Source organism: Triticum aestivum, chromosome 5A (assembly GCF_018294505.1).
Source record: "Triticum aestivum cultivar Chinese Spring chromosome 5A, IWGSC CS RefSeq v2.1, whole genome shotgun sequence".
Lineage (NCBI taxonomy): Eukaryota > Viridiplantae > Streptophyta > Magnoliopsida > Poales > Poaceae > Triticum > Triticum aestivum.
Genome location: NC_057806.1, coordinates 633421378 through 633433998, shown reverse-complemented (window position 1 = coordinate 633433998; position 12621 = coordinate 633421378). Strand labels below are relative to the sequence as shown.

At 48.1% G+C, this 12621-nt stretch overlaps 1 pseudogene; it reads right to left on the bottom strand.

Annotated features, from left to right (window-relative positions):
• Positions 1-7119: 7119 nt before the first annotated feature.
• Positions 7120-10528, bottom strand: LOC123101672 (probable receptor-like protein kinase At5g18500; annotated as a pseudogene).
• Between the last annotated feature and the right edge of the window lie 2093 nt (positions 10529-12621).

Below are 12621 nucleotides of genomic sequence, written 5' to 3'. Positions count from 1 at the left end.
TTGATTTTTCTGTGATGAAATATGTGATAAGAAATAATTGTGTTGATAATTGAACGCCGAGACACGGCGAAACCACGCCGAATATGGGCCTATTCTCGCCCATATGGGCCCTTTATTCGCCGAAATTGAGCTGCAAAGTGGGCCAATTTCGGCGCCTGGGGGCGACGACTGGGCGCAAAACCGCCCCCAGCGCCGATTGTATCGCCGGCTCGGCCCCAAGGGGCGATTTTTATGCGTCCTGGAGGGGCCAACAGCTGGAGATGCCCTAAGAGAACTCTAGCAAACCTCTTAAAACGCGTCGACCCCCAAAATAACCGTTCGTTTATGGTTTCGGGCCAAAAAAAAACGATCTAACTAGACACCATATCAGCGTGCGAATTGTAAAATTTTATGGGACGCGGAAAAACTTCGCCCTCAACCTTTAGATTCACGGGGCAGGAGGCTGACCCAAGCTCGATCCCTATCAACTGCGAGATTTGGCGGGAGGGACATTTTCGCGCGGCTCTTCCCGCTTCGCTCTCCCTCCACCCCCAACCACCTCCCTACAGTCCCCCGGAGCACCTTCCTAGGCGTCCCTTCGTCAGCATGGAAGCCTCTCAGCCGGAAGCCATCACCGCGGACGCCATCCACGTGCCACCCCCTTCGGCAGATCTCGTCGACGGCCATGCCGCGCCCGTCGCCGTTCAAGGCTACACCGCGCCACCCCGCAAGCGGCAGTGCAACGTCGTCGTCCAGGACGACGTCCCCACCGGCCCCGCCGTGAAGGCACGCCTGCTCGCCCGCCTCGCCGCCTCCGATGCGAATTCGGTCCGGCAACTGCCGGCGAAGAAGGGGAAGGTTTCCGGTGTGAAATGCAAGAAGCTCACCGAGAAAGCTGCCCCGCTAACACATCCCCCGATTGCTTCGGCAAGAGCTTCCCCGAGCACTCTGGCGATGGCGCAGCTACCGCCCCCGAGGCGTTCGACGAAATGGACACAAGGTATGATTCTTCGATTTCCTACACTTCATTCATTTGAGTTCATTCCTCTTGTACGTGACATGTCGAGCGCAATTGTAGAGCCGGTATCCATCATGCGACGGCTGACTTCGTGCAAATCTTGGACGACAACATCGTCGACATCGGTCAAACACCGATCGGTGAGTACGGCTACAACGAGATGGATGGTGGCGTGCACGGTCACGGGGAAAAAGATGATGTGGAGGAGGTTGACGAGGGGGTGTACGACGAAGCGCTAGCAAAACGCGCAAGATCAAAGAACTACACTCCATTGGAAGACATAATTTTGATCAAGGCGTGGGAGTCGGTGTCTCTTGATGCGTGCACCGGCGCCGACCAAACCTCATAGCGGTATTGGCAAAGGATCAAGGATCAGTTCTTCCGCATGATGGCAAAGTATCCCAACAGGACGCCACACACTTTTCGTTCTCTTCAAGGTCGTTGGGACGTCATCAAGCCAATATGTAGCCGTTGGGCTACTTGCTTGACGCAAGTGCACAATGCACCTCCAAGTGATGTCATTGAAGCCGACTATGTGAGTTTGTTTCATGTCCCAAGCGCAAATCTTTTGTACAACTTGGAGCGGTTGCAATTTGACATTGTTTCCATTTTATAGGACAAAATTGCGCAAGAAAGGTACAAGGACATGGAAGCTTCATGCAAAAAGGCATTTCAACTAGAGCATTGTTGAGAACTTCTCAAAGATATATAGTGAGAAGTGGAAGGTGTTTGAGAAAGAATCCCCACTGAAGAGAGGTGCCCTCACCAAGATGGATGATGATGACAATGATGAAGAGGATGATGGCCCAAGAAACAAGAACAAGCCTGATGGAAACAAGAAGGCCAAGGACAAGATCTAGAAGGAAGCGGAGGCTTCAAGCTTGCGGGACAAGCTAGATCGCATGGTCAAGTCCAATGAGCTTTTGGTGATCAAGACATTGGAGGAAAAAAAGAAGTTGGCCGAGAAAAAGGCTCAAGGGAAGCAGGAGAAGTGGCAACGTAACTACTCAAGGAGGAGACCAACCGCAAGGCCGCCATTGAGGAGAGAAGAGCCAAGGCCGAGGAGGATAAAGCCATGGCCAAACTCCTTCAATAGGAGAACAAGATCATGATGATGAACCGAAATGAGATGGACGAGGTCACCAAAGAATGGCATGACATGGCAAGGTTGGAGATCTTGGAGAGGAGGAGGCTAGCTGGAAGAGGCCATGCGGTGCCAAGGTTCGGTGAGCATGGTGGTTCGGCAAATGCTGGTGGCAATGGTGGCAGTCAAGATTTCATCTTGCGATGATGATGATGATGATGATGATGATGATGATGATGATGATGATGATGATGATGATGATGATGGAGTGATGACGGATGGTGTGGTGATGTCTTTTGGGTTGTGGTGCAGAAACTATGTTCAAATGTCGCCAAAACTGTGTGGTGGTGTCAAGATCATGTTTGAATTATTGGCATTTATGTTTTATTTGCTCAAAATCATGGTCGATTGATTTGTGTGCTTTTATAGTTTGCGGGGCCAAAATGGGGATATTCTCTTTTACCGTTCGGGTTTACGGGTTCTGTTCCGCCGCCGGTGATTTCGGACCTTAAAACGCGATTTATCGACCCTTATCATGCTTTTAAGGGTCGCGATTTTAAGGGGTCTGCTAGAGATGATCTAAGGGCAACTCCATCCAACGCGGATCATCAAATCTCTTGTAAATATTTGGATTTTTGAACAGTTTTTTGTCATCCAACGGTGATCATCAAAATTGACCGAACGGGTCTTAATCTCTGAAATGCCATAAACCAAAACCAAACGTCGGCGAGGTTGGAGATGGCTAAGTATAGCAAGATAACTGGCCACAAACCAAATCTCTTAAATCCAGTGATGATAATGGCAGTTTTCAGAAAAGATGCTGAAGCTAATTCAAGAAATTTGATCAAAATCCTCCACCACCAAAGCAAGATTTCATCCATTTTTCAAAATAGGCTTTCGCCCCGCTTTATAAATAAAGCAACGGTCCATACAACCCATATCCGAACATCAACAGACAAACGACAGCTAGGACCACAACACATTCAAGCCCAAGAAAACATAAGAGAAATAAGAAAAAAGAGCCACCTAGTGGCGGGCGCCAGTTGGCACTATGATGATGATAAGTGGCGCGCCGAAGCCAGGAGCGCATCCAGCATGAGGCCGAGCCGATTGCGATCACGCTGCCTCGCGAGCGGGTGCTAGTGCTGGAGTGAGATCGCGTGCCGCTTGAAAAAAAAGATTTCATCCATGTGAGGGCAAGAAGGGGTCAAGCAACTGACAGCCATAGCCTTGCAGAAAGGGTCGGTTCAATGGGCACTGTTTTCAGTTTTGACTATTCTGAATGTATTATTTTCAATTTTGAGTACCCCATAGATTCACATTGACACTGCCCATTAAAGACGGTTAAAAATTGAAGTGGAAAAGTACACTCTTGCTATACGGCAATTGCAAGTAAACAAGGTGATTCGATTACTGAGATCTCTACTTATTTTGACAGGCACGGCGGGAGAAAATAACCGAGCGGATGAAAATTCTCCAAGATCTTGTTCCTGGATGCAATAAGGTGCATTTTAATCTCATCAACAAGCATTCAATGTTTTTTATGTTTCCACTCTGTCCGACTAATGTCCTCCCTAGTTTTGTGTCTGTAAATAATTTTCTTTGGAAAGCTTATGCTTCCTTGGTTAGGTTATTGGCAAAGCATCAGTCCTCGATAATCAATTATGTCCAAGCTTTGGACCGTCAAACTGAGGTATGCTGTATCACAGATTGTCGCTTCTATGGAATTGTGTTACCCTCTATAGTTCAGTTAATAATAAATAGCTTGACAATTGCTGTCATCTGCAGTTCCTGTCCATGAAGCTTGAGGCGGTTAATGCCCATGCTCACATTGGGGCCGAGACATTTTTCCATCTAAAGATGTAAGTCAAGTTGCGAACTCAATGGTTAAGTAGCAAAAAGATGATGGGTACAATGAAGTACAGTATATCTTAGCTCCAATGCTTGATTTCTGAAACTGTGTTGCCAATATACTATGCATCTCGGCCCTTGATCTGCAATCAGGCCTGCTATGATGCAGATGCTATGTTGTCATGTTTGTTTACAGCAAAATATATCTTAGCTCCAGAGGTTTACCTTCTTGTCTTCTTGCATGCAGTTTGCTGTGCCAAGGTACTACCCAGGGCTCGCCGGCTTCAGAGTGGCTTCACATGCAGAACCTTAGGGCACGCCGTTCTCTTTCTGAATAATGATGATTTGTGCCTTGTTCTCTGGGCAGTAGCAGGAGAAGTTGGTTCCTCGGATTAGCCTGTGTGCAGTACTTCTACGCTGTATGTTGGCCTGAGATTGGATGGGCTTCGATCGCATTCTTCAGCCGTTTTTCTTCACTCCGATGTTGCAGCAAGAAGGTTCGTGATTTTTCATCTTTGCAGAAGTTCGTTCTACAGCGCTGACCTCCGCCATATGGAACACGTGGAAGCGGCGCAACGGCAAGATTTTCCACAGAGAAAATGAAGCCTTGCCTGCGATCTACCGCTGTTGCGCTGACGGCTTGATGCTCCGGTAGGACCGCTGCGCCAATGCTCCTCGCAAAGCTCTTCTTCATGATTCACTTCTACTGGAAATGGTTCAGGCTGGATTTTGCCCGTCCTAGTTCCCTCGGAAGAAAATGCCGCAGATTTGACCATCTCGACAAAGGGAAATCCAGAAATGTAACTCTTGTTAAACACCCCGGGTTCATGGTGGAACAGCTTTCGGCCGTTCATCATTTCACTGCTCCTGAAGCTATAACTATAATTTCTTCCCTTCCTATAAAAAATATAATTTCTTCCCATATTTCAGATAATTGTTATGTACAAAGAAAGAAAAAAGACTACGGCCATAAAAAACAAATAACAGAGAAAGAAATCCATTGTACGTCAAGCCCTGCTGTGCTCATCTGAAAGTCCATAGAAAACAACAAAACACCAGAATGAGAAAACAAATAAATGCGCATCCAGGGAATCGAACCCCCCTCCCCCCCAAAATCATCTTGCGAAACCTGAAGAAGGAAGCTAGGCTGTGGGTGCTAGCGGGTGCGAAACGATGCCACGAGAGTAATGACTTTGTATTCAGTGGGCCTCATGTGGCTCCGACTTAAACCTTGTCTCCTTCCTTAATTAATGAATGAGGCAAATCTTTTGCCTCTGCGTTAAAAAAAACCCAGGTCTTGTCCTGCAAAGAAAAAAAAACAGCCAGGGTTCATGGGGGAACAGCTGTCGGCGGTTCATCATTTCACTGCTCCTGAAGCTACAACCATAATTTTTTCCCTTCCTAAAAAAACTATAATTTCTTCCCATATTTCAGATAATTGTTATGTACAAAGAAAGAAGAAGACAGCCTAGGAGGTATCAAAAACAAATACACCAACAACAGAGAAAGAAATCCATTGTACGTCAAGCCCTGCTGTGCTCATCTGAAAGTCCATAGAAAACAACAAAACACCAGAATGAGAAAACAAACAAATGCGCATCCAGGGAATCGAACCCTGGGAGGGTACTATGATACCACTACACCAGATGCGCTTGGTTGGTTATTTTTCCTTTCACCATGTATTTTATCCCCTGTCCACTTTTTTTTGGAGCAATGCATGAAGATGAAGGTTTGTGAATAGCTCACGCGATGACAGTTTTGACAAAGATGTTCCATCATCCAGGAAACTGTGATAACTTGACCGATTTGTAGAGATGGTGATACTTAGTGTAGAGGAATTTGAATTCTACAGTATATTTCAGTGTTCAGATTTGCAAAAAAATAGGGGGACAAAAATAATGGAGAAGTGGGGTATCGATCCCCATACATCTCGCATGCTAAGCGAGCGCTCTACCATCTGAGCTACATCCCCTTGTTTGCAGAACGCAATTAACCACCCTACTTAAGAGCATGGTAACTACATCTGAGCTATTTAAAAAAATCCGTCCCACTACTTTGTATAGGAACTGTGAAACAAAGGAACCAGTTTTATGCATAATGATGACCCAACTGAAAACTGTAGCCAGCACAAGACTGACAGGACACAATAATAGTGCAGGCGAACGGCCTGACAAATCCATTACAGCACCGTATAATGAAAAGCATGAACAAACACATAATACAAAATACTCGCTTCAGAAAAGAAAGGGACCGTCAGAAATTGCAGTATACATATATGGAGTAATTCTCTGGCATGATCTGTCGGTGGAGAGAGCATTGACAGTGGGAAAATATGGTGTTTGCATGTCTCACCACCCCTATAATTTTTCTGCGGTTTGTACGGATGGTTTTGCCTTTTAGTTTTTCTTTGTTACCCTCAAGCCTTTATGTTATTTCCCCGGCTTGTAAAGAACTTGGATGCCCTTCTATTGGAAATGGTTCAGGCCGGATTTTGGCCAAAAAAAAAACACGAATTTGACCATCTCAACAACTGCTACTGTCAAACATCCAGGGTTCATGCTGGAACAGCTCTCGGCCGTTCATTGTTTGCACTGCTCCTGAAGCCATACATCAGCCTGCTCGCTTCTGAGATGCTAGAGCTCTCGATCTTTGCAACTTCTTCTGCATCCTGAAGTTCAGGTTGCTAGTATGATGGATGGTGTCTTATTCTGGACAAAACAAAGGGATTGATTTTATCCATAACGACGACCCAACTAACAACTACAAATTCCAAGTGAAGAACAGTTAAGATTCACAGATTGATGGATGAACTGGGAAAATTCCAGCTCAACTGTTTGCGCCGCCAAAGAAGGGGGCGTCGTCAACTGTTGTAATATAACATTCATATCATTATCATGGATGCAATCAGGTAGGCAGTAGCAGCGCAAGACTAACGGGACATAATTGTGCAGGCGAACTGCCTGAAAAATCCGTTTCAGTACCCGGCTAAATAAAATAATGAAGAAAGTCAGAATACACAATAGTTGCTTCAGAAAAGAAAGGGACAGAGTGCACATGTATGGAGTAATCCACCGGCATGAACTGTCAGTGGAGAGAGCATTGACAGTAGGAAAATCGGTCCTGAAAACACTTCTGGCCTGCTCATCGTGACATTGGCGAGCCAGAATACATAATATCAGCAACTTGCTCACTCATCCCCAACCCTGCCATCATGTTCAAATATTGATATCTTACTACCATAGCTGACGCTTTCTTCTGCAAGGTACATCTCCAGGTTCAGCCGATGTTCTATAGGCAGCCAAAAGTTCAGCCAGATTTATTTTTCAAACCATGCAGCCCCAGCTGCATATGTGATCAATTACCATATGAAAAGAACTACAGCCGGTATAGAACCAGCACAAGGCACAATGGCGCAAGCCAACACAACGCATAAACTATACACAAATTAAAACACACACGACCCAGACAAAGTGGCATTTCAGCCTGCATCTGCTGGTAAATTCAGTCTTTGGCTACTCACAATAGCGCATTGCCTTGCATTAACTTTTGTTTGATCGATGACCTGCTGGATTGGTGCCAATATAACAAGAGGTAGAGCAAGATTGGGTTAGAACCAAACACAGCCTACACCAGTGCTTTCGCTCTGCTGTGCAAGGCACGCCTCCAGGTTCTCAAGCACTTCTTGCATTGAAGGGCGATCAATACCATGATTACTAACACATTTCCCAGCAATCTCGACAAACCTGTGGAAGCACCGCGGATAAATCTTTCCTTCAAGACAGGGATCAACAATCAAACCAAGGATGCCCTTCTTCTGGCAATCAAGGGCACATTCTACCAAGTGAACTCGTCTTTCTGGGAGATTCGGATCAAAAGCAGCCCGAGCACACAAAACCTCAAACAACACGACACCAAAAGAGTATACATTGGAGTTCTCTGTTAGTTCCCATAGAGCTCGTGCTCACTTTCATGGTATCCTGCGGCTGTGAGACTGTACTTGAAAGCTTGCCGACCAATTTCTCATCTAGGAGAATGTTCGTCGTCGACACATCATTAGAGATGATGGAACACTCATGAAGGTAGTGCAGGGCACGAGCAGCACCGATGCAGACGTCTAGACGCTGCCTCCAAGTAAGCGGTGGCTCCTCCGTTTTGTTAGCGTAAAGGTTCTCACTCAGGGTGCCACGAGCCATATAATCGTAGATCAGTATCCTCTGGTTTTTCTCTTTGCAGTAACCGACCAAAGATACGAGATGATGGTGGCGGAGCTTTGCCATCATCCCTATCTCTGTCTTGAACTTATTGACATCCTGCTTAACTATGCCACGTTTGATGGCCACCTTGGTTGCTCCCGCATCAATCATTCCATAGTAAACTATACCAGATCCACCCTGACCAACAATGTGTGACCCAACAAAGTTCCCTGTCGCAGATTTCATCTCCCTAAGTGAGAAATGGCGGCACAAGTTGGATGGCAAAGATTGTGGCGTGACTGAGCTAGAAGATTGCCAGTTGTTCTGAGCTGCTGACTTGTTCCTCCACCCCCAAGGAAAAATAGTTTGTTTTCCTTGAACTTGAGTTTTTCTAAGCGCCCGAAGACTTTCTGTCACATCTATCATCTCAGGGCGTCTATCCATCTCCATCCTCAAACATTGCCCTGCTAGCTTCGCAACCCCTTCAAGAACCTTCATGTTATTCTCGCTTGAAATTTCAAGATCGAACAACTCTCTCACCTTTCTCTTCCCTGTTGCAAGAGCTTGGGTGAAACATTCAACTATGCCGGCCTCCCCATTTCTCATTGTTGCCTTTTTCTTTGTAATAAATTCAACCAGAACGATTCCAAAACTGTAAACATCACTCTTTCAGATGAGACGCCCGCTGCCAGCAAACAAAGGGTCCATGTAACCTATGCTCCCCATTACATGCTCAGTGAAAAGGGTCGAGTCTGTGTTGACCAGTCTTGATATTCCAAAGTCAGATATTTTTGCATTGAAGTTGTCATCTAAGAGCATCTCCAACAGCCACGCAACGCGCCGCACGCTAAAAGTCGCGATACAGCGCCGGATTAGCCAGTTTGCGCGCAGCGGTGCGCTGGCTCCAGCGGCCGCTGCAAATTAAAGCGCGCCCACGCCGCTCCAGCAGGCGTGCTATATTTCAGTTTTTTCTACTACATATTTGGTTTCGTAGATAGTTCTCCTACTACATATTTGGTTTCGTAGATAGTTCTCCTACTACTACTCGTCTGAATCGGACTCTGTCTCAGTGGTGTCCTCCTCCGACGTCAGAGCGTAGGCGTCAAGGAACCGCTCGTCGCCGGAGTTCCAGGAGGACGCATCTCCTAGCGCTTGGTTGTAATTAGCGACCGCCTTCCGCGTTCGCTTGTCCTCGCGATAGTCGGCTCGCTCCTCTCTCCTCTTCGCTTTCCTCGCCCTTCTCTGGGCGAAAAACTGTTTCTCGTTGGTGTCTTCCGGGAAGCGATGACTCCACAGCGTCATGACTTGCTCGTCCATCTCGGCCAGCCTGAGACGATGCTCGCGCCTCCGGTGCTTGCGATGATCCTCGTCAGTGAGAAGCCGCGGGAAAGGCGCCAACTCCTGTGCGCGCTCCAGCGTCGCCACGTCGGCGAAGTTCATGTCCTGACGGGACTGCAGGAGGTGCCACGCCGCAGCGTCGTACGCGCGGGCGCCCTCCTGGGCGGTGTCGAAAGTTCCGAGACGGAGCCGCATGCCGCCGCCCGACCGAATCTCGGCGGAGTAGGTGCTGGACGGACGCACGTGGACGTCGCGGTAGCCCGTACCTCCCCGGCGCCGAGGCGGCATTGTGGCGCGGTGGTGGCGTGTCGGCGGCAGAGCGCGGTAGGGGGGATGGAGAGACGGAGAGAGCGGCAAAGGGCGATGAAGAGAGCGGCGGAGGCGCTGCAATTTATAGGTGCGCCGGACGCGGCGCGCCAAATGTAGCGCGCGAGCGGCCGCCTTTTCCCGCGCGCGCAATCGTTCCCGCCACCGCTAGAGCGCGCGTAAACGTCCCGCACGTGCTATAAAGCTAATTTACCCCGCGCGCGTCTTTTGACGCGGCTGTTGAAGATGCTCTAATAGTATATTGGCAGGCTTGATATCATCATGAATGACCTGAGTATACATTTGCGAATGCATGTAACACAATGCCTCTGAACACTCCACCGCGATCCGCAGTCGAGTATCTAATGGGATGGGAATGCGTTCATGGTGAAGAACATCGCCAAGGTTCCCTTTAGATATATACTCGCTGACTATCATTAGGGCTTTTTCCTCGGCACAGTAGCCTATGAGCCGAACTACGTTCCTGTGGTTGATTTCACAGTGGACTTTCAGCTCTTTGGCAAAATTTTCTTCTACATTACACATAAATTTCTTGACTGCAACTGTTGTTCCATCTTGGAGAACACCTTTGTAGACTTCTCCGAAGCCGCCTTTTCCAATGATAGTTTCATAGTTACCAGTAATTCCTCTTATCTCACCCTCAGTGAAGCATTTTATGTTATGATTGTTGTGTGATAACCACTTTGATCTGTCATCCCTTTGGATCATTTCTGTCACCGTACTTTCTCGAAGGTCCATCTTATGAAAGTAAAGTAGCAGAGACTGAGTATAACAGTTAGCTTCGACTAGTATGCTGGATACATGGACTTGACCTGAAAAATAGTTTCCAAAAGTGTGAAACTCAGATCTCAATATCCAGAGTTATCAACAAAATAAGAGTACTTTACAGAAATCAATGATTGCCAAATGATTTGTGGCCATATCAGATGCTTATGTACTGAAGAAACATTGATGTGTGTTGTTTTAAAGATAGTTTGTCATGAAAGATCTCCTCTGGCTGCTGAAGGGTAGGAAGTTGACCAAAAGATTGGGTAAGAGCTGGTTTCAGTCCAACACATAAATCAAGAGAGTAATGTCAAACATGTAAACATGTCACGTTCATTGAGCCCCACACCGGCACATGATAGAGATAGATAGAGTAGGTTGTTTGGATGTTTATCTCATATCTCATATTGTAACCTCTCTCTTATCTCTTCCTCTCCAAGATGTAATCTTCCTAGAAGATCTAAACTACCGCAATGTATGCGCTATCAGGGAGGTGTGCCCCTGCTCCATATAACACGTAACGCGTCCCTCACATCGAGGTAAGACGCTTCCGCCTAGTCGCACATGGTAATCAGAGCCTCCTCTTCCAATCTCGTCTAGGTTTCCAGAAATCCAGTAGCACTAGCCTCCATGTCTTCCTCTGCCACCTCCCACGCAAGCCTCAATGGCCAGGTTCCGGAGAAACTCTCTCGCACGAACTATGTGCTTTGGCGTACTCAGATCACGCCCCAGCTGAGAGGGGCAGGTCTCTTCGGCTATGCCGATGGCACCATGCCCGAACCAACGCCCCTTCTTGTCACCAAGGACAAGGATGGGAAGGAAACCTCCGAGCCCAACCCTCTCCACCCCATCTGGGTCAGGGAGGACCAGCAGGTGCTCGGCTACCTCCTCGACAACCTCTCCAAGGAGGTGCTGATCACGGTGACCGCGATCACCACCGCGCACGGCCTCTGGTTGGCACTGGCGGGCATGTTCTCGTCGCAGTCCTTGAGCCGCGTCAACAACATTCGCACCGCCCTCATCAACGCTCAAAAGGGCAACCAGTCCGTCGCTGCCTACTTCGCCTTCATGCGTGGGCTTGCCGATGAACTCGCCGCGGCGGGCAAACCCATCCAGGATGACAAGCTCATCTCCTACATCCTGCACGGGCTGTACATGGACTACCAGCCCCTGGCCTCAGCTCTCGACGCCCGCGTCATGCCCGTCACCCTCGACGAGCTCTTTGCCATGCTCAGCAACTTCGATCAATGCGTGGCCCACTTCCAGAACTCCGGCGGCGGCTTCAAGTCATCTGCGAACGCGGCCACCCGCGGGCATGGTGGCTACTCAGCTCGCCACCACGGTCCTCCTCGTCCCAAGGGCAAGCAAGGCGGCCCCAGCAACGCCACCGGCTTCGGTTCACGCTCTGGCCGTCCCAACTCCACCAGCAACAGGGGGCGGCGCAGTGGATCTGGCCGGTCTCGTCTTGACGCCATTCGCTGTCAAATCTGTGGGAAACCTGGCCACACAGCTAAAGACTGTTGGTACCAGTTTGATGAGGACGAGGCGACATCTGAAGAAGATGACAAGGTGGTGGCGGCTGCCGATGTCTCCTATGGCATGGATACCAACTGGTATCTCGATAGTGGCGCCACCATCTCACGGGCGAGCTAGAGAAGGTGACTCTCCGTGAGAAATATCATGGGAAGGACCAGATCCATACAGCCAGCGGTGCAGGTATGAGCATACGTCACATAGGTCACTCAGTTATTCATACCCCTTCCCGCAAAATTCATCTTCGAAAAATCTTGCATGTTCCTAGTGCCAATAAGAATCTTCTGTCCGTTCATCGCATCACCATTGATAATTATGTTTTCATTGAGTTTCACCCCTTTTTCTTCTTGATTAAGGATCAGGCCACGAGGAGAATCCTCTATCGAGGTAGATGCATTCGAGGACTTTACCCGTTGATTCCGGAGTTTCGAAGATCAAATAAACAAGCTTGTGGTGCTATCAAGCTCTCGTCCACACGATGACACAATCGTTTAGGACATGCTTCCTTTTCCTTAGTTGAAAGTTTGCTTAAG